The sequence below is a fragment of the Haemaphysalis longicornis genome, unplaced genomic scaffold, assembly GCF_048455015.1.
Source record: "Haemaphysalis longicornis isolate Haplotype H1 unplaced genomic scaffold, Haemaphysalis longicornis Haplotype H1 scaffold_6, whole genome shotgun sequence".
Lineage (NCBI taxonomy): Eukaryota > Metazoa > Arthropoda > Arachnida > Ixodida > Ixodidae > Haemaphysalis > Haemaphysalis longicornis.
This window is the reverse complement of record NW_027526407.1, coordinates 1610221-1633320: the sequence shown is the minus strand read 5'-3', so window position 1 is coordinate 1633320 and position 23100 is coordinate 1610221. Positions and strand designations below refer to the sequence as shown.

The 23100-nt window shown below is 44.1% G+C and overlaps 1 long non-coding RNA gene across 1 annotated transcript in view; it reads left to right on the top strand.

Annotated features, from left to right (window-relative positions):
- LOC144141355 (uncharacterized) overlaps window positions 1–9690 on the top strand; it is a 66627-nt gene extending 56937 nt beyond the window's left edge. The window contains exons 4-5 of the long non-coding RNA XR_013316547.1: window positions 6244–6336; window positions 9254–9690. This is a non-coding gene — a long non-coding RNA (uncharacterized LOC144141355). The remainder of the gene's footprint in view (window positions 1–6243; window positions 6337–9253) is intronic.
- The last annotated feature ends 13410 nt before the right edge of the window (window positions 9691–23100 follow it).

Here is a 23100-nt window from a genome sequence, read left to right as displayed (position 1 = left end):
AGCTCAAACTGTACTCATACTCAAAATATAGTCAAACTCAAAATGTACTCAGAACTCAAAATGGACTCCAACTCAAAATGGACTCAAACTTCATATGTACTCAGAACTCAAAATGGACTTAAACTCAAAAAGCACTAAGAAATCAAAATGGCCTCAAACTCAAAATGTACGAAGAACTCAAAATGGATCCAAACTCAAAATATACTGAATACGTACTCAAACTCAAATAGTACTCAAACTCAAAATGTACTCAGATTTCAAAATACGCTCAAACTCAAAATGTACCGTAATTAGCCGATTCTAACGCACCCCCGATTGTAACGCGCACCCAATTTTCCTGGCAAAAAAACCGAAAAACTTGCACCTCCAATTGTAACGCGCACGGAACTTTGTGAGCAAGAAAAACGAAAGCGATATTTTTTTTTCTCACTCATCTCACTCCTCCTCGCTCTCCGCTGACAACAACATCCCGTCCTCGGTGCCATCAAGCGCGTTCGCGATGCCACACTTCTGAACGAACGTTCAACTGGTTCACCTATGGTCCATGGGATCGTGGCCCACGCCTCGCACGCCCATCTCGCGAGCTTCTCCAGAGGCGCACGCTTCAGCCGATTGCTCGTTTTGAACGCGTGAGAGCCCCTGCTGCCATTGCTGTTACCAACCGCGCTCCTGGAACGATTTGACGATTCGTGTGAACGCCGATAGAAAAGCCTGCTTCCTGCGTCCGAAAATTTGTTGCTAAAAGCTTTGGCGCCATCTTGAGATGGCGATAGCGATGGGTGGGACGAAATTTCCGCTGTTTCGGCAGTTTTGGTTTCGTATCCGATTCTAACGCGCATGCGATTTTCCGAGCTATTTTTCCGGAAAAAAAGTGCGCGTTAGAATCGGGTAAGTACGGTACTCAGAACTCAAAATGGGCTCAGAATTTACTAGGGCTCAGGCGTACTCAAACTCAATCGGATTCAAGGTCAGTCCGGCTCACTCGGCTAAAAGTCCCTCAAGCTCAAACTCACCATGCCACACTAGCCTCGCGCTCACTCAAACTCAAACTCACGCATGAGTTCGAGTCCAAATCAGTCAGAGTGAGTGGACTCATGAGTGAATTCGCCGACCTCTGTTCAGAGCTAACTTACCCTCACTTAAAAAAGAAATCGCATATTTTGAATAAGATATCTATATCAATAATTTAATCGACATTAAAAGAAAGGTATTGGAAAAAATTCCCCCGCATTTCCCCGAGGGGGAGAATGTGAAAGTGCGAATGCACGGTTGTCGGCCCGCTTGCGGCGCTTGCGCTCGGCCCCCGCAGCCCACCGCCTCGCCGCCTTCTCTTCAATCTCTTCCATCGGGTTTGTAGTATCACGTGTACACCACGCAGTTATCAAGCCGCAATAACGCCGCTGAGTCGCCAACGCACGCCGCTGACGGCGTAGTTTGAATGCGTTAAAGATATAAGGCGCGTTACTGACAATATCAGCGTCGCGTCCGTGGCTTATTCGGTCGAGCGTCGGGCTGCGGCCCGCAAAGTCCTCGGATCGAAACCTGGCGCCGGACGGTGTTTCTTCTTTAAAGAGCGCTGCGGACGCCGCCGACGCCCGGCGGTGGATGGTTTGGGGTTGCTTATAAAGTGTATTCACACTTAAAATAATTTCTTTTTCTTCAGGTTACGCCACTAGACAACGCCATGATCATAAGAAAAGCCCCGTTCCATACCTGCAATAATTGTTTCAAATATTCTTTTTTACCTAGAACTGTGCAGGATTGAATTAGTTCAAATAACTATCAAGTCACAAAACAATCTTTAGCATTCTTTTTCAGTGGTCTTGAAAAGCAGAGAAAATAATTTTACTTGGGTGCTAGCTTTTTTTTCTTTTCGTAAAATGCGAGTGATGTTTTATCTGTACAATTGTGTTACGTTTGTTTACATTTGTAAAACGCAAGTGAAGGTTCTTTGTTTGCCTTGCGCTATATGGCTGCGTACTATGTGAAATGTGAGAGACTCTTGCACCTGTTGGCCTGGTGTAATATGCTAACAATTTCGTCTTTTGTACCCACCTGCTAAAATCTCTCCAGGAGATTGCAGTACCCAATATTAAAATAAAATACATAAATAAATAAACAAGGCCTCGAACTCGGTATTGCATTCAAAACACTTCTGCAGATCAGATTAGGAATTTCACACACTGAGAGTCAGCTTTGTACCGCCAGTTCTGCTTGTTTGTAATTGGAAAACGGAAGTCAATATTTCATTTCAACCAAACATACGCTGTCGATACGCATTTTTTCATATAGAAGCGTTACCTTAGCACCATTCTCTTTTCATGTTACAGGACCGTTCCACAATTTCCTTCAAATTTCCTATAGTTGGAAGGAAAAGTCCTCTGACAGCAAAACGTGCTGCTTTTAGCTTGTGAAGTGAAGTGAACATTTTTTCTTTACATAGAAAAGAGGGGACCGAGGCAGAAGGTGGTTAAGCCTGACGAGGCCTCGGTACTATAAGCCTGTAAGTAATAAAGATACACGAGGAAAAAACACTTAATACATAGAAGGGGTAGCAATCAAATTACAAAACTAATATATAAGCAGTAACACTTACTAGAATACAAAACATGTGCACAATCGTTGGGAAATACAAATTGGTACTTCTGCAAGTAACAATTTCGTACATACGGATGAAATAAATAAATCATTCGACTTAAGTACTTGTGTTAAAAAGATAGAAATACAGATATATACACTTACATCCATGTACACACATACATACACATACGCATATATATCGAAGAAGGTAAATCGCATTTTTACATTGATATTTAACCTTCAATTAGGCGTTGTTTGGTCTTTTTTTGAACATGTTTCCAGATAGAAAGAACTCATGAGGCAAGGGGAATTTGTTTAGGTCGTTGGGTACTTGAAAACTAAGGTTTTTTTTCACCATAATTTGTTCGCGTTACAGTACTCTTAGTTTTCACCACGTGAAGATTGTAACCTATGTTGCTATCAGGAACAGAGTACCAGCGATTCTGGTGAATGTATTGAAGAAGCCGGAGATAATACACTTGTTCGGCTTTTAATATGGAGTATTTAACAAACAATGGTTGCGTACGCAAGCTTCGTGGTGCACCATAATATCCCTCAATAGCCCGCAAGGCTCTTTTTTGCAGCACAAAAAATTTTTGTTCATTGGAAGACGTGTTCGTACCCCAAACGAGATTACAACAAGTCTTGAAAAAAACGGGATATTATACATAGACACATATTAACCAAACAGGCAGTAGATTAGAAATCCTATAAAATAGGCTAACAATTTTACTTTGTTCAGAAGCAAGTTTGGAAATATGAACAGACCACGAAATATATTCACTAAACCATAAACCGAGAAATTTTATGAAGAAACCTGATTGATTGATACATACTATCATAATTATTATGTATACAATTAGTTTCCACGGTTAATATATTTCGTCATTAGTATTCACTGTGTTTCTCGCTGATTCGTGAACCTTATAATAACTGGGCGAAGCTTAGTCTCATGTTTCTTGCCAAGCCTATGGCACCGCTCAATTGTTTCGGCAGTTAACTGTAGTTTTTCGTGGAATACCTTTTTCCTTTACTGTTGTTAGCTGCCCTTCCCTCGTCTCTTTTTTAAAATTGTCTAGGCCATGTGAAATGCGGTTGCTTCTGCGGCTCTTATTTTCCCCGTCATCTACTTTTCCAGATGGTGACGATAGCCTACCTTCAAAAGTAGATACTATTGTTTCTATTTCGCAGAATGTGTTCACCAACGTGTTCAACAGCAATAGCTGCTGATAAATCCGCTGTACCCTTTCGGTCAAGCTGGAAATATAACTGTCTATTGCGTTCTGGTTGCTGTGTATCGCTTCTATAATTTCATTTGTTTTGGCTTCACCAGTAAGAAGTGCTTCCGACATCTCCTTTTCCTTGAGACCAGGATTTCATTCAATATCTCCACAAACTAACACGTTAGTTGGTAAAGAACAAAGACAGCTAACTACGCGTTTCATCACCGTGGGACAAGAAAACACCCTTACAAACGGTCATCACTGCGGTAACAATGCGTAGGCAAATGGTTACAAACCTGTAGAACAAATCAGTACGGCGGCCTTTATATGCTGCCGGTTCTGCTGCTGTGGTGTTGAGCATCCCGAAGGACACAACATCGCGGCGCCTAGGGCATTCAAACGCAAATTACCTCCATTAAGCGTAAAAAACGCCGTCCTGAGAACAATTTCCGTCTCGAAATGAAAACGGATTATCTTCTTGTCGTCCCCCCGACATTTGTAACAACATTGTAGAAGCGTGGCACGACGACGTCACTACCCGTCTTCTCCGCACACATCGCAATATTGTGAAATTCAAGGCAAAGTAGTACTGGCCTGCCCTACATTTGACGTCACTCACTACATTTGGAGCTTGGCTATCTGGGACTAAAAACCCCGATGAAAAGACCTGCCGGACTTCTTGAGCCGATCGCCGTCCTGATCCGTACGCCGATCGCCGATTGAGCCGATCGCCGCCCTTCAAACACAATGGAATGGACATTTTGGGCCTGTTTCTTACGTCCCGATCCGAGAACAATTGGTTTGTAATAGCGACAGGCTACGTCTTCTAATCGCGAACCAAGGAAGAGCATTTACTAGGGAGCGTATGGAAGGAATATTACGCTACAACTACAGGGATCACGGAACACGACGGGTAACGACCAATAAACGAACGGTCCAAGGGAACGTCTGAACAGGACAATCGTGAATATGCTATGTACGTGGACGTTGAAATAGTGACTTAGGATGTAGTGCTTTGGTATTTCACGTTTACGCACCACAGGGCTATACAGAAAACTACGAGATGACGCCATTCGAGCTTGTACACGAGAAATGGTTGTCTACGATGTTTGACGCCGATCTTCTGCAAGTAGAAAAAGACGAACTCAACCCCGATGCTCAAGGATACCTTCAGCGTGCAGAGGAGGCCAGCCACCCCGCTCGAGCTCGTACAATGAACCTGTAGCTGGTGGATGCCGGCCGCTAGAACTTGCGATGCCGAAACGCCGAGTGCCACCCAGAGGATCATGTGTGGATATGGTCTCGTATCCGATGACCTAGACTCAGTCACAGGGTTTTGCGGTGGTATTTTGTACTTTTCCGGATTCTACAGCGTCTGGCCAACCTACGTACCAGGCGATCCCCGGTGGGGATTCCGGCTCATCACGACGATGCTCGCGGCCCGAAGCCGTCCACTGGGTTCACCTAAAATCTTGCTACGCAAGGTGAGAGGCAATGTCTTGTTTGTTTGGACTATCGTTTTATTTTAGCATCGGGACATTGCACACTCAGAGGGGTTTATGCCGCGTTTGGGCCTCGATTGAAACGCATGTTCCACAATATCTTTCTTGTGCAACACGTACTCTCTTATTTGATATGGGAAGTGTTTCGCCTTCCCTTTAGTCTACAAGAAGCCTACCAAGGTATCCTTTTATGTAGAGTGTTTTACGTGTAATTCGACCCGTCGAGAAACACCCGCGTCGATACATAAATGGCTGCAGAGCAGACATATCGGATTATATACGGGGAAACTCGCCTACGCACGTTACTTTTTTGGTTTCTTCTACGGCGCCTGTGTATTTTTTGAGATTATAGGGGAGCACAGGCTCGCTCCAATCAACTGTTTTTCTTCAAGACAACTGCGTAATCTTTGGCTTTGTGGCAATGTGATGATCGGCGATCAGACAAAAAATAAAATATATTGACTCGACAGCGATAAGCAGGTACAAAACTTCGTGCTGACAAATATTTCATCGCGGCAAATACAGCATATTTAAATACTGCAATTTCATAAATCAAATCATTTGTTGTTACCCACCTTGAAGGTTTTTTGATCATGTGTGAATGTAAAGTGCATTCATAAGGAAAGTTTTGCATAGTGCAAGTGGGAAAAATTACATGCAGTACTGAAGTGTTCTTTGTTGTTTTGAGAGTTCATTTCCTATGCTAGGATCGCAGTGGTAATAGCTAATAAAGGTACCTAATATACATACTTTGCGGCCTGTGTTTACCTAGTATTGTGCTACACTATTTTTAATATCTAGCTACATATGTTAACAGAGAAACTATTTGATCAAACCTGCTCAGAGATGGTAATGAAAATGGTACGAGAAAAATTGTACAGGTTCGTGAAATGCAGCAATCATTATTCTGAATAGGGGGCTCATATTCTTGTTCTTAGATGGGACGGTTGACATGGTAGAGAAGATGGTTTACCGGGATCCAGGAAACACCTGTGGAATCTTTTTGACGCACAAAAAGTCACCACAAGGAGGTGAGTACGCATCTTAAAATGTGACATGTCTTCAATTAAAACAAGATCTGCACGTGCCACTGGGTGCACAGTATATTGAAGTACTAGAGAAAGTCCTGGCAGGTAATCTCTTGGGAGAGTCTTGGAGTTATTGCTATGAGTCGGCTGGGTCAACAATTGTCATCCCGACGTTGATGGGCACACTGACGCCCGCTTCCGCACCCTTAAGTCAAAATACTTAGTGGGAACGATACCGAAAAAAGGTGAAGACAGTAAAAATACTATTCTTTCACGCTCACTATTGCATCTGCTTTGTTTGCATCACACTGTAGGTTATGGCGAGCCGTATGGGTTGTTCTAAGTCTTTGTGTAGTCCCCGTACTGTTTAAATTTTTACTAAAATCAAAACCACCGCCCGTAAGAGGTATTAGAGCCCTACTTTTTCAGTCTGTTACAGAGATAGGACACTTTTCTGCAACACCGACCTTGTCTTTTTGAGTTCATTTAACGGATTTTTTGTTGTATTTTTGAATGTATACAACTGGCTGTAGACTAATGAATTGTACCGGATATTTCACTTGCGAGCATCAAGGCAGGTTACACGCCGGGAGACTAGTCTGTAGCTTGTGCGCCCAAGGAATTTTTGAAAGCTGACCGGTTTTCTATCCTAAAACGGAATATGAAAATAAACCGCTTCTATTATTTATTTACTCTGTTATCTTGAACTGGCGAGCTCGGTTGCCTAAGTGATTCATAATGTAAAACACAGCATGGCGTAACAGCTAGGTATACAATGCGGAAAATAGTGCTGTTGACTCTCAAATAAAACTTCAAAAATTGTTTTATTTCTAGAGTACTTTTTTCGCAAACTGGTTGAATATCTCTTTCTTTAACATATTTGCATTGCCCGATAGAGACCGTCTGCAGGGCCACGCCACGTGCCTGAACATTTTCCATAGAAATACAGGTTCGTTCCACTTGGTTGTGTACACTGCCTATTTGTTTCCGCCCGGTTGGGTACAATCCCATCTCTAATTTTTGGGTGCGCGCGTAGCTGTTGAGTTTTATAATATTGCAAAGAATCCAAAGACAACACTGCTATCTTGAAGGAAAAGCAGGCATCTTGGAGCAATCTTGTGATCCCGTAGCTATTCCGAGAATGCGCCAGCGGCAAAACAGCAGTCAACAAAGTTGCACGTGCAGACTGGTGTCGGCGAAATAAATACCGCGGCGTCTGCATGCGGCAATATATGTTTCGGCGCCAGTGTTTCTAGAGCCCTCAAAATAAATCAAGTACACTGTAAATTTAACAAGATTCTAGGTTTGTAACGTTTCGCTGAATACGTTAGCATCCGAATAAGAGAAGCCGTGTAGCACAACAATACATACATACATACATACATACATACATACATACATACATACATACATACATACATACCTACATACATACATACATACATGCATGCATACAGACATACATACATACATACATACATACATACATACATACATACATACATACATACATACATACATGGAACTTTATTTCATTGTACATTTCGTGCCCGCCGAAGCGCACATCGCTTGTGGGCGGGTCACGGCAGACTCGGGATGCTCGCTCAAGGGTAACAGTAGAAAACATCATGGTGCAGCCAAGCTGTAAAAACAAAACATTAATAAACAAACCCAATATACGGTTAGCGGCATTATCACCGCCACGGGAGAGCACAGCGGTTTATAGAGAATTTTGGTGGTTATCGTTTGCTTAAAAAATGCGTCTCTGGAGATACCATTCAAAATATATGCAGACGAAACTTCCCATTGTCGGCGCGGCATGTCTGCATAGGGTTTTATTGCTGTGGCTGATCAGTTTTATATGCAATAGAACAATGAACCACAAAACTCCCGAATACACGTAGAAAATAATAGTTGTTCTGCCGACACCAAAACAAATATTGTGCTTTGTGCCCTCTTCATCACTATGGCTCAGAACGATTTATCTGTGGTCGTCAAGCCAAAACTTGCATAGAAGCCATCACAGGATTCCTTACCTTAAAGGTGTTCTTAATCTCGGTTGGCGTGGTAGGGTTGTTGTGTTGCAAAGACCGTAATCTGCTACGATGCGGAATACAAACAGGGAGATTCGTATTTATTCGCTGGAGGAAAGCTCGGGTTCTTCCTGGTTTTTATTCAGCTAATGGGCTTGGAATTATGCGCACTCTCAAACTACAAATAAACGTGTTTTGCTTTGTGTACTGCTAGGGGTACGTCCGGCTTCCCAGGTCACCCTTTTTCAGGCTGTGGAAGGGTACTATTTTTGCTGCTCAATGGAGTGAGTGGAACGGGAGCGCTCGGCGCTCGCCGCGAAGGCACGCACTCACGAGTGCGCCGCTGTTTCGCGGCATTTGTTTTCTGCAGCACCTAACTTACTCTTTGTAAAACATCTTCCCTGAATTAAAAGAAAAGAAATGCAATAAAACAACACGATGAAGCCACAAAAGAACTGTGGTAATCTATAAAGCTTTACTTACAAAGTACGCAACCGGAGCTGAGTTCTCTGGAATTTGGTTTTCCGGCATTCGGCACTGCGTGTGCTAACCATTACGCGCCCTAATATATTTTGGTTAACCTCTGCGTAAAATACTTGTCTCCAAAATTATTATCTTACTGTGAGGCAGAACCACAATGTTCTACAAAATCCTGTCATAAAAATACTTGATGCTTCAATTTACTTTGTATCACTATCAATACAACATTTCGAGATGTATTTATTAATTTATTTTTATATGCAGCCTTGTTAATAGGCTGAGGCTATCTTGACCCTGAAAACTATTTCGAAAGAAAACGTAAAAAAATACCAATTGCCCTATACATATCAGAGATATTGTAACAGGCGGTTTACGTTCTTCACTAAAACGCCACTACTCTTTTCCAGATGAACGGAACCATAAATGTTATTTGCGTGCTAAACAAAGCGGGACACAAGGACCGAATGGAAGTGCGTGCAGGGACTATTTTAAGAAAATTTGTCCAAGAATTATTCAATCTCCAGTACCTTCAAACCCTTGCGACTGAGATTTGAACACCGGACAAGCATTCGTCTGAATAGTATTCACTAAAGTATGTTGTTAGTGCACGTACCCAATTACAGAAAAATGTCCAGGAAAAACCTTTTTCTTGCGGGTATTATTGAACGGTTTCCTTTCCATACCAAACAACATCAAAGTTCCGTATTTCACCGACAGATTTCATAAACCCTGGCGTCAGAACTAGTAGGCGTATTTATCATTCCCTGTAATTACTTTCTCACACAGGAATTGTTGTTTTTTTATGAGCACAAGTGAGAGACAGGCATGTCACTTTGCACATACAGGCGTGTTGGTTACATTACCTCATCTAGTGGCGAAAACATGCGTTACAAGCGTAACACGCGTTTCAAAAAGTTTTGGTGACTTTGCATTTTATTTGTACGATAGATGTATAAAAATAAAACTTTTTTGGACATGAGTACTTTTAATCACGTAGATCAGCGTGAATACCGGAAATAACAGAATAATACCGCACATATAAACTACCAAACTGGAGTTCCCGAGAAGTAGCATTTATTTGCCCACAAAAAAACAACAATTATTTATTCCTCGGAAATAATTGTTCCATCGGCCCGCACATATATTTGCTACTATGTTATTATTGCATTAATCAAAGCTCGCCTGTTTTCAACAAGCTCGAAGCGAAAGTTTTTTCGATGTTTCATTAAAAAGATTGTAATGTGCGTCTTTATTGCTTTTGTTTTAGCGCAGGAGTACACCAGGGATTCGAGACGCACTGCAAATGAGAGCTCCTGACTATTTTTAACTTCTTGGTTGATCTGCAATGGTTGCTGGAAACTGAACACATTTTAGTTGTTCTTCCGTTAGGCAATGCGCAAAATTGCTGGATTAATAAGGTCGCAACGTTTAGCTGAGCACGGCGACACCTTAGCCACTAAGCCACGGAGGAGGATGTGGGCGTTCCTCTAACTCGTAAATGTTATTACCATGCCGAAGTGGGAACGTTTCACATTTAAGTAAAATTTCTTACAGTCGCTTGCACCTTTTAAAAAAAAGTTGTTTAGAGGGTCTCTTTTTCTGTTAGCGCAGTAGATTGTTCTTCTCTCTTTGGATTCCGCACACCCAAAACCAGATCGAGTTTAAGGGATCAGACACAAATATAATTACTATATTTAGTTTTGCTGCTGATCCGTATCACCAGATGAGGCTACGTGCAACTTTTTCCAAGGTGATGGCTTAGGTGATTTGTTTTATAGCTTTACTAATCATAAGAAAGAACAGACTACACCCGAGTATTTGACATTGGGCTTTATAATATTAACAGCTGAGAGGAAATCTATTGCCGCTCTTTAACGCAGGTATTCTTTCTTGGATTATCAGAATAGAATATGTTTGTCTGTCTGTATGACCGTGGGTCTCCCCACGTGTCGGTCTCTCCGGAAATCATCCCTGCCAAAGACGTAAAAGAACTCATGAACGACACGTTCTATACATGACAAATTACAGATCTTTAAAATCTGTGGGCAACACTTGCACCTATGAATAATGTTGGCGCAAAATAACATAGGCATAATTGAAACGACAGAACAAACGGTATGTTCAATCTGCATTCTTGCATTTAAAAATACATGTCTGCGTAATTGAGCGCTGACGAAATAAACATTCGCATTGAAATGTGTTCCCCCCGAAATACAGTGTTGCAGTGAGAAACAAGCCCTCCTGCCGGCATTTTAAGCCGTTAACGCATAATTAGAGATCCCTACGCATAGCGCGAGAGCAATGGAATGGCGTAAAATTTATTCGACCTGATCAAAACTACAACGTGTTTATTGAGGAAGGTGGGACATAAAAATAGACTAGGGTGAGAGGGGGCATGAAAGAGAAACGTATCGGGGTCGTCAGACGACTATCGTTTTTCTCAATTTAAAAAAAAAACTTAAAAACTTCACGTCAAAATTTTGCCTCAAGCATTCAATATGACGGCCTATTTTGAACACTACCTAATTTCATTTCGGAAAACGGCAAAGCGGGTACTTCGAAATGATTGTTTCCGAGGTGCAGTGTGAGCTGAGTGCGTCCGGCGTTTTTGTGCTGGTGACAAGTATTCAATCCCGGCCGCAGAGTACCATTTCTGAAAAGCTCCAAAGAGAATCACGCACGCCTGTAGAATTTCAGACGCAAGTGAAGATTCGAAGACATGCAATACTCATCTAGAGTGTTGTAAAATGAGCGCATTCCAAGCCAAGGTGTCGCTTCGGCGCATAAAAACAAAAAAAATGTTTATAAATATTTCCTGCGTTAAAGTTGGCTAGAGAAATCATGACTCCCCCCATCATACCGCACGCAAAAGACATAAGACGTGACTAAGTAAAATACCTATGTAAAAGGCGGCTTGCTTTCATTCGAATAAGGGGCAATTTGACACGGAGGGTTCCGCTGTAATTGTAGTGGAAATATGGCCGAGCTCTATCTAAACCTTTTAGGTTTATACAGTATGCTGTTATACAACTTTAAAGCACATAAATGAGTGTACATATGATGAGAGGGTAAATTCCATTTGTCAAAAAGAACAAATTTGTTTACGCATCAAATCTCTGGTTATGCTTAGGGCCCGACGTCCTCCGAAGATTAGCTTGTATATTGGTAAAGCAATTTACCAAAAAGATTGTACATGTGAGCATTTATTTATACCATTCGTCGTCAATACACAACTATGCAGCTGTCTAGGTCCATATATTTTATCATCAAGAGCATTACAAAACATGCAGAATAAAAGCTGTGCAGATTGGAGGAATATACTTGCTGTAAGCGGCACTCTATTCTGCTGATCTCCATTCATTACGTAGGATAGCCATAAAGTTCCCATCAAAAAGGAGGGCGGCATTGGTGCGGCTTTCTGGATGTATAAAAAAGCAAATTAATATCAATACACTGCGAAATGTGGTAAAAACGTGTACCTGTGAGTTCTCATAAACAAGATCAATTTACTATCTTCGTTGTTTGTTTGTGCAATTTTAGACTATTCGTAACAGGAATTTGTCATTCATTTTCTTTACGGATAATTCTGGTAAAATAGAAGTTCTGGCAAAACCATACTCTCAGAGGATTTCCGCGTATTGACCGTACAGAGTAATGTTGTAGTGTTTACAACTTTACTCTGACGGAATGAATTGCCACAAGTAAATAACACGGGGCGTGATGATGTCCTCCCTTTACTAAGTATGTAAAGTAACAATTATGTTTAATCATATTGACTAGACAAAAGTCAGAGCAATTTTCTCTAGTCTCACACCCTTCGTTCACCACCATGCCTCACTGTGCAACTCACGATTTTGGAAAGCATGCTCACAATGACAAAGCACACACCGATCTGCTAAAGTGCGGCTGCAGCCTAAGACACAAACAAGGCCGGATACTGGGGTACACATATGAGGAAGATATAGGAAAACGAAGAAAAACTGCGTTGCCAGCAACGAGGCAGGTGATGCAGCAGGTACAACAACCACCAAGAGCCCCCGCCGTCCCCTCCCCCCGGAACATGTGCTACGCAAAGAGAACATGCAAGATGTCTACATCTTTTGTGGTCAAGATTCTTACCCGATGAGTATGAAGTATCGACAGGAGTGCCTTTTTATAGTGGATGGCACAGGGTAAAATAAAATTCACTTCTGTCTTGGTGTGAACACGGGGCATGTTAAGTGTTTTTCTTTAGTTTTACCACGTGTATATTCGGAATACAATCTGGAAGTATAGTTCATTCTGGCTTCCTCCGATTGACTCCATGGTAATTTGAATTTACAAAAATGGTATATCGCACCTAATGTGTACTATAAAGCTGCAGTGGATATTACTTACTCTATAGCTGTCAAGGCGCCTCGTGAGAGACGATAGAGTTTACTGTTTTAACACGGAGGGAATTTTTCGAAGACTTCCAAATTATTTGTGCATAAAAAGGCCATTCTGGGGTTGCCGTACAAAAATATTTCATTTACTGCCTAATCTTTCTTCTCGAGAAATTCTGTCATCCACAGAATTAGACGTTGCGTTTGCTAAGTTTTTACTGCTATCCTGGTCCTAAAAGAACGATTCACGTGAAGGCGCCCATGTGGAACTTCGAAACAAAACGATGTGTATTAAAACCAAGCGTCATAATTAAAAGAGTGCTTAACACACATACGAAAAAATTACTCAAACCTGATGTTAAAGAATCCATATATATATATATATATATATATATATATATATATATATATATATATATATATATATATAAATATATATATTGTAGCAAGTATGTATGTAGCGCAAATGTACGAGCAATTGTGACCAGCATAAGTCATAACGGGCAATTCCCCGTATGTGGGTATGCGTCGGATGACGACGAAGAAGAGGACGCTCTCGTTGAAGCTCAGCCTCGCGATAAGCTGGTCGTCTCGGCTCGCCCCTGCCGCGCTGACGCCTCGTTCACGAATAAACGGGCCCATCCTTCTACAGGAACGTCGAGTATCTCCTTTACAATTTTTGGTGGAGGTTGCGGTCCTGCTCGGGTCCCCATTTGTCTACCCTGGAGCTGCGCAGTCGGACACTTCCCTCGACGATGTCTCACGGTAACCACCACGAGTCCACACCTCCTGTGGCACCGATCATCTGCCCTGGAAAACACCCTGGCGCCTCTCGCCATAGCGGACATGGCTGGTGAGCAGCGTAAGGACCCGTGGATCACCTCGATTCTCGAATATCTCTCATGCTCGCCGGCAAACGCTGCTCCAAGATCACTGCGCCGACAAGCTGCTCACTGCACCGTTCGTGACGAACTCCTGTACCGCCGCAACTACCACGACGACGGTCGAAGATGGCTGTTAGTGATTCCTCGCCACCTACGCAAGAAAATTTGCTCTTCCTTTCACGATGACGCGCAGTGTGCTCACGCTGGAGTCCTGAAAACATACGAGCGCCTTCGACTTCGCTACTACTGGCGTGGGATGTATACCTTTGTGAAAAAGTTTGTTAAATCCTGCCCAGACTGTCAACGGCGCAAGACTTCTCCGCAGCACACCAGCGCTCCACTTCAGCCGTTGCCCTGTCCAGCGAGACCCTTCGACCGAGTGGGCATTGATCTCTACGGCCCACTTCCCAGCACAGCTGCCGGTAACCGCTGGATCATCGTCGCCGTTGATCATCTAACGCGTTACGCCGAAACAGCTGCGCTACCGGCGGCCACAGCTGGAGAAGTAGCGTCATTTCTCCTTCAGCGGTTCATTCTCCGCCACGGCGCTCCTCGCGAGCTACTCAGTGATCGAGGTCGCGTGTTTTTATCCGACGTCGTGGATACCCTTCTAGCTGAATGCAACGTTGTTCACCGCAAAACCACATCATACCACCCACAGACCAATGGACTGACAGAGCGGTTCAACCGCACACTGGGGGATATGATCGCAATGTACATTTCCTCGGACCATTCCAATTGGGACCTCGTTCTTCCTTTCGTGACGTATGCTTACAACACCGCTAAGCAGACAACCACAGGATTTTCGCCGTTCTTTTTGCTCTACGGTCGTGAGCCTTCATGCATGCTGGACAGTATACTTCCGTACCGACCTGACGCCTCCGAATTCATGCCAGTTTCAGACGTCGCTCGACGCGCCGAGGAATGTCGCCAGCTTGCTCGTCGCTTTACAACGGAAGACCAGCAGCGCCAGAAGGCACGTCACGACGTTTCGGTCTCAGCTCCAACTTTTCCGAACGGATCCCTCGTCTTGCTCTACATACCGTTCCCGACGCCCGGACTGTCACCGAAATTTGTGTCGCAATACCACGGCCCCTACCGGGTTGTGGAGCGAACATCGCCGGTGAATTATGTTGTTGAGCCTGTAACGCCCACTTCAGATCGCCGCCGTCGGGGGCGTGAGACAGTTCATGTCGCGCGGCTCAAGCCGTACTATGACCCGCTCATGTCGTGTACCCCTTAGGTCGCCAGGATGGCTTCCCCTTTTCGCCGGGGGTATTGTAGCAAGTATGTATGTAGCGCAAATGTACGAGCAATTGTGACCAGCATAAGTCATAACGGGCAATTCCCCGTATGTGGGTATGCGTCGGATGACGACGAAGAAGAGGACGCTCTCGTTGAAGCTCAGCCTCGCGATAAGCTGGTCGTCTCGGCTCGCCCCTGCCGCGCTGACGCCTCGTTCACGAATAAACGGGCCCATCCTTCTACAGGAACGTCGAGTATCTCCTTTACAATATATATATATATATATATATATATATATATATATATATATATATATATATATATATATATATATATATATATATATATACATATCAAGGTTGCAGTCGTCATTGCCAGTGCTAATCGGCATTTTTCGAAATATTTAATAGGGCCGAATGACGTGTGCTTGTCACGTTTCTTTGATTCATTGATAAATAAGCGAAAATATAAGTCGAGAAAAAATCCGCCGTTTTTCCGGGAGCGGGACTCGAACCCACATCTCCGCATAACCGGTGCGGTGCGTTCGCCATTACGCTATCCCCACAGCGGCTTCTTTCTCGACTTTAAAGCGGGGGTTTATATTTACAAGAGCTCTGATGCCAATTGCTAACCCCGACCTCCGACCACGTTTTACGTGGCGGCCGCTGGGAAAGAAGACGTTCTACGTCTACCGCGGTAGTCGAGGGGCGGCGCTAGTTGACCGGCCTCAGAGCTCTTGTAAATATAAACCCCCGCTTTAAAGTCGAGAGAGAAGCCGCTGTGGGGATAGCGTAATGGCGAACGCACCGCACCGGTTATGCGGAGATGTGGGTTCGAGTCCCGCTCCCGGAAAAACGGCGGATTTTTTCTCGACTTATATTTTCGCCTATTTATCAATGAATCAAAGAAACGTGACAAGCACACGTCATTCGGCCCTATTAAATATTTCGAAAAAGCCGATTAGCACTGGCAATGACGACTGCAACCTTGATATGTATCTTTACCGAGTCCCTCGTCCCGTATCTCTCTGTTCTGCTACATGCATTACGAGGCACTGGCTCCAGCAGTTCGGATATGCCAATTGCTAACCCCGACCTCCGACCACGTTCTACGTGGCGGCCGCTGGGAAAGAAGACGTTCTACGTCTCCCGCGGTAGTCGAGGGGTGGCGCTAGTTGACCGGCCTCAGAGCTCTTGTAAATATAAACCCCTGCTTTAAAGCCGAGAGAGAAGCCGCTGTGGGGATAGCGTAATGGCGAACGCACCGCACCGGTTATGCGGAGCTGTGGGTTCGAGTCCCGCTCCCGGAAAAACGGCGGATTTTTTCTCGACTTATATTTTCGCTTATTTATCAATGAATCAAAGAAACGTGACAAGCACACGTCATTCGGCCCTATTAAATATTTCGAAAAAAGCCGATTAGCACTGGCAATGACGACTGCAACCTTGATATGTATCTTTACCGAGTCCCTCGTCTCGTATCTCTCTGTTCTGCTACATGCATTACGAGGCACTGGCTCCAGCAGTTCGGATATGCCAATTGCTAACCCCGACCTCCGACCACGTTCTACGTGGCGGCCGCTGGGAAAGAAGACGTTCTACGTCTCCCGCGGTAGTCGAGGGGCAGCGCTAGTTGACCGGCCTCAGAGCTCTTGTAAATATAAACCCCCGCTTTAAAGTCGAGAGAGAAGCCGCTGTGGGGATAGCGTAATGGCGAACGCACCGCACCGGTTATGCGGAGATGTGGGTTCGAGTCCCGCTCCCGGAAAAACGGCGGATTTTTTCTCGACTTATATTTTCGCTTATTTATCAATGAATCAAAGAAACGTGACAAGCACACGTCATTCGGCCCTATTAAATATTTCGAAAAAAGCCGATTAGCACTGGCAATGACGACTGCAACCTTGATATGTATCTTTACCGAGTCCCTCGTCCCGTATCTCTCTGTTCTGCCATATATATATATATATATATATATATATATATATATATATATATATATAAAAGGGAACTTTAACTGTGATTCTGCCAACGTCGTATAGCTGCTGGAATGCACCCTTTGCGAAAAACAATACATCGGCCAGACTGAAACACCCTTTCGTTTGAGGTTTAACAATCACCGCTCTCATGCAAAAACCTGCCCTTCGTTGCCTTTATCAAAGCATGTTAACACTCCTGGTCATTCTTTTGAACAACTAAAAGCCACAATTCTTGAATCTAGTTTTAAAACGCAACCCGATCGCGAGGTTCGTGAGTCCTACCTAATCTATAAGTTTAAATCAGCGTCGTTTGACATAAATGAAAGTTATGGGAAATTAACATGTATTTCCTGCGGCTGGGAGAATAGCGGGTTTTTCTCTTTTTAGAGCCACGTGTGTGAATTCAAGTGGGGTTGCGTGGGCAACTGTTGTGGGTGTCGTTTAGCTTTCCTTTCCAACCAGCTTCAAAACGTGGATTGGAGCCAATTTTTTTCACAGTGTCCCCTGTTGTTTTCTAATGCACTCGAGAGAAACAGCCAAGAAGTCAAGGAAAAGCGCCGTGAAAGCGTAGTACCACTGGAGATACAGTTGTGCCATATACTACAGCAGTTCTGCCTTCTCACAGCAGTTCCATCTATAACTACCCGGAATTGCTCGCAAACGAGGAAACCATGCTGTAGCGCCACTACATTGATCACAGCAATCTTCATGTGCGGTGTGGTTAGAGTTTTGTTTTTCCAGATCACAGGGTGCCTCCGGCTATAAAACTTGTGACGAGCACCAAAGAGGAATGAAACATCCTGATCTCAACGCTCGCCAAGGGCATCATCCACCAGAGTATCGCCGATAATATACACTGGGCCGTTTTTAACAAAGTCCTGGAAGAATCGCCGCAGCAAGCCCTGAATACAACCCCGACAGCGAAGTTGTCTTCAGTTTTGATAATGCTTCATCCCAGTTGAAGGGACGAGTGGCGGCTTTGGTCATGACCCAACACGCAATCCAGACCGTCCCTATATAGCCTTTTTTTTTACAAGTTGACCTAAGATGTTCCATCAAAATTCTCGGGAACATTGAGAAGCATTACTGCATGAGATCGCAGTTGAAAAAAACACGTTCGGTCCATGCTTGTGAATGCCACAGAAGAGGCAAAACGCAGCATTGTAGCCGAATTGACTGTGGAGCGGATTAGAGACAATTTTTCTTTTGCTCCTAGTGCATTCAACATGGAGCATATAGAAGCACCGTCACTATGTCGCTACAAGGGCCATGCTCAAGAAGCCAGGAGATTTCGTGAGACCGCTGAAATTTGTCTTTAACATGGATAAAAAATTCTGCTCGAATATGGAAGCCCCACTTAAAGAGAAATGTCACCTGGGCAAGTCATAGTCTGTAAAACAGCATCTGGATCCTGTGGCATGAAAAAGAGTAAATCAAACTAACTTATTTCACATCCGTGAGTTCATAACTTGGTCAACGCTGAATCACGGGGGGGGGGGGGGGGAGGGTGATAGTGGTCAGTTTTCTAGGGAGAATATACGGCCCTGAGGTCTGAATAAAACTACTAATATATGCCTTGAATTTAATTATAGTTTCAGCAATGCAATCATAACTTCATTTCCGCCAACCAAGTTAGTGAATTAGTACGGTCATTTTCCCTGAATCCTATAGAACAAGCGAACTTGGATCGCTATATTGTGTGATTCCAGAACCAAAGTCCCTCAAGTCTCGTTCATAATCATCATGCTCTGCTTGTTAAGGTGGCTTGCCGACGAAGGCTTTTGCCACTTAACTCCAGCCGTCTTTGTGCTGCGCTGCCAAATTTGCACAGCCTTTCGCTCGACGTTTTCTATATCGTCCCTCCTAGAAGTAATGGCCTTCCCTTCATCTACTCCGGCCTGTCGGGGGTCCCTTCTGTTTCCCTGGTAGTTCACCTGTTATCAGCTGCTATCAGTTCGCTGTAATACAACGCAGACCGAGTCATTTCTTTTCGTAATTGGAACTAGGGTATCTTCTACTCAAGATGTCTAGCTAATCCAGATTGCTCGGTTTGTGTCCCTAAGCTGTACACCTATCTTTATTTTGCAGTGGAATGACTTTATGACAGTATTCGTGTAGGCATTTCACAGAAAAGGCATCTCAACCTTCCCCACAGACATGGCTCTCGTTGGGTTTCATCCAGTGCCTCAGTGGTGAAAACCTTCATTTTGCAATGTTTGGGCTTTATGATTTATATGCGTGCTCGTCCGGTGGAAGATGCATTCATAGATGCAGAAACAGTCACAAGACGCTCAAACATGGCCGCAAAGCTGCTCCTAAGTTCGCAAAAAACACCGATGTCTAACCTTCAAGCAGTGGAAATAATTTATATTGTGCCGACAATAATTTGTTTTGTACTTGGATTCGAATATCTCGGCACTGTTTTAAATTAGGTAACGCTTGGATATTGACTGGTGCATGGAATAAATTGGGTGCAGTTGTAATATAGTATTCAGAAAAACCGGTAGTTTTGATGGTGTTATAAAGTATTTATCTAGACAATCCAAGGCTCACTGTACTCCTGAATCTGTTTTTAAAAATTGCAAGTGTAACTTATATGACTCAGTGTTTCCCAGACAATAAATGCTGAATATTTATTCTGTGTGAAGCTGCAAGCATTGCACTGAAATTTTATATCTCTCGTAAACCGTATTTTCAAATATTCCGCGAGGTAAAAAATCTGACGGCGAAAATATTCACCTGCATGGCACAAACAGCCAGTAAAATTGAGAAATTTTAAACCGAAAATCAAGAAGAGCGCCACCGTTATGTTTAGGGTAAAGAGACGTTGCGGACTGCGAGTGACTGACCAGCGGGCCGGAGAAACTTGGGGTAAAAATAGAAGAACTGGTAAAATGTACTGAGGAAATGTTCGCTTCGAATTTATACACAGTAAAGAAAACTGCGGAGTGACAACACGAGCTCATGGCACATTCAGCGCTATCATAGTAGTCATGCTGAACACAACGCCGAAATGTTCGCCGGGACACCACGTCCCGTTAGAGCTGAAAGGTGATGAACACGCTCCTGTAGAAGACGTTGCATCAATGATCGGCACTGTTAAATATAGTCAACTAGCTCTGACCTGCGAAGGAAGCTATGGAAGGTATTCGTCACACATTACGCCATCTTTGCACAAGACCAGGGGCCAAGCACATCATGCCATGTAAGACGCAATGAGGGTAGCCCGCCCAAAGTCTATAGGCCAAGACACCTCCAGTCAATACACCAAATAATTAAGGGAACTCGGCTAAACAGATGCGTAAACTTTTGGAAAAGGACTGGCACTGAGGGCTGCGCCGGTTAAGCTGGGGTACAGAAGCAGGAATGGCAGTAACTTAGCAATTGCTGAGGATTGGAGTTGTAACAGGTTCCTGCCGTTTCCTAGCCGCCATATTCCAGAGAGGCTTTTTCCCGCACAAGCCGGGTGAACGACCCAAGAGTTTTAGACCCACAGCAGGAACGAGCGCCAAGCAAGGAAGTCGGTTAACGTTTTGGGCCGGTTGCTACCGGGCGTCACCGAGGCGCACGAACGCATATGTTTCCTTCGGCAGCCATGGTAGACGCTCACCTGAAGGCAATGAGAAACCTTCAGCCCTTCTATTAGGGCTGCGTAATTTGCGCTCTGGTAGGAGACGTACTTTTCCACCAAACTGCGACGGATAAAAGAAATGTTTTCGTCGCACTTGAAAAGGTGTATTTCTTGTTAGTGATAGACGTCTTCAGACCAATTGCATTCGCGCAGGGCTTTCCGCAAAAAATCGATGCAGCACAGTTTACATGAGAAAAAAATTTGGCCCCAATTAACGCTGTGAAGGTTTATAAAGCAAAGCATTAAACGATACCAAACCAATTTCCCACGCAAGGTCACTTGAATTTCCACACGCGGCTCTACCAAGAGTCAAACCCAAGATTCTGCAGCCGTTACCTGGAGTTCCCGGGGGGGCGTGCCGAAAGCAGAATCAGCTTCGGATAAGACCGGGATACAACGGCGGACGACGCCCCCGCTGTAGGCCGGTCGTGGATTGAAGTGAGAGAAAACGGACAGGAACGTCTTTCGAAGGGTGAGAAAGAGGCATATAGCCATCCTGATGTGCTAGCTTGGGACTACACCACCCCGTGACACTAGCGTAGACACCCAAAACAATTCCGCATGTGAGCTCAGTGATTTCCATTTAAACCGATTTAAACTAGTTTGTTTAGTCAGTTTTAGATTTCGAGAAAGCCGAAGGAGCGTTTTATTAGCTATTTCTCACAACAAGTTGCTACTTTCACCTTTTGTAATGTTTTTTTGTTATGAATGTAGTTTGCTTTTTGTTATGAATCTTGTATGCTGAAAATATTTTGTGCGTGTGCGCATAGGTTCTGCGTTCTTCCTTCTGGTTTTTCTTTAGTGTGTACTAGAAACTGTAGGAACTCATTGGTGCCCGTCGCGTCCGTATCGCCAGATATCTTTGGTTGCTGTTTCCACCATGTACTGCCGTGATTGTATTGGGTTCATTTTTTATTCTGGTGCGAAGATTTCATGTGTGTGCACAGTGCAATTGAATTTTCTTTTTTTATCGTCTTACCACGCGTGGCCATCAGTTGTTCTGCTATGTTATGTAACGCGTGAAAAATGTCTGTATGACCTGTAATACCTCAGCTTTTAACAACCTCACTCAACGCCCTGTAAAAGGTAAGGTATTGCACTCTAAATGGCACTTTCCCGCTAATATAAGATATTTTAAATAAATTAATAAATAACACCTCTTAAACCGCATCCGAACTGGTATTTACGTATTTAGAAAACGGAGTCCCTTTCGTGGCAAGCAGTGCGCAAGACATAGCGTTTCTCCAGCGGCCAGATGTCTCTATCTGATTTGTACATTTTGTTTTCCCGGCCTGCAAACCAACCCTTAACGTATGTTTGCCGTACGCCCACCTACTTCCGTCGGACGTGGTTACCCTGGGGGTGCCGTCGAACAAGTTAATTAAGCGGTGCGAAGGCAGCGCGCAAAAAAAACGCGAAGCTGCGCCAAAATAGGCCCAAAATTACCATCGCTAAAGTAGGCGACAAACCTGTACCGTCGACGCTGCAGCCTCCGAGACGGCCCTCCCGCGCGAGAAACGCTGGGAGAATTAACGCGCTACCTCCACGAATGCTCTGTCAGTGAAACCCTCCGCCTCACTGCCTCCTGCCTCCCCCCCGCCACCGCCTTCGCTGCGTTGGGAGTTTGTTTTCCCACACCCCGAAAGAATCGTTTTGTGGTAGAGCAAGAAACCTGTGCTTTAAAAGGCTGTTCCAATAAGTTATGATGTTGCACGCAGCCGACAAAAAAGTGCGGGCAAGTACCGTCGCCGCGAAGATGTTTTGTTTTGCGGCATCGCAGAACGTCGAGGATTGGCTGCACCCAGTGATGACATGAGCTTGAAGGTGCAAGTGTTATCCTTGTTGCGATACACGGCGTGTATTCAGCGCAATCGGTGTCTGATTTACGAGTCACTATGGTTCACTTTCGACAGCGCAGTTAAAGATTGTAAAGGCTACAAGCTCCGGTGTTTCCTCGGTTATCTAATCCGGATAGCGAAGCTGGCGAATTTCTTTGATTATGTGACAGAGCAAATCTATAAAAGTCTATGCCCATGCTGAAACCAAGCTGTCTCAATTTCAGTACGTAAACCGTAATTGACGGTTGTGTTTTTCAAAAGCCAAACATCCACCCGGGTTGCTGACCCGCCATGACTGCAAGCGCACAGCCCGT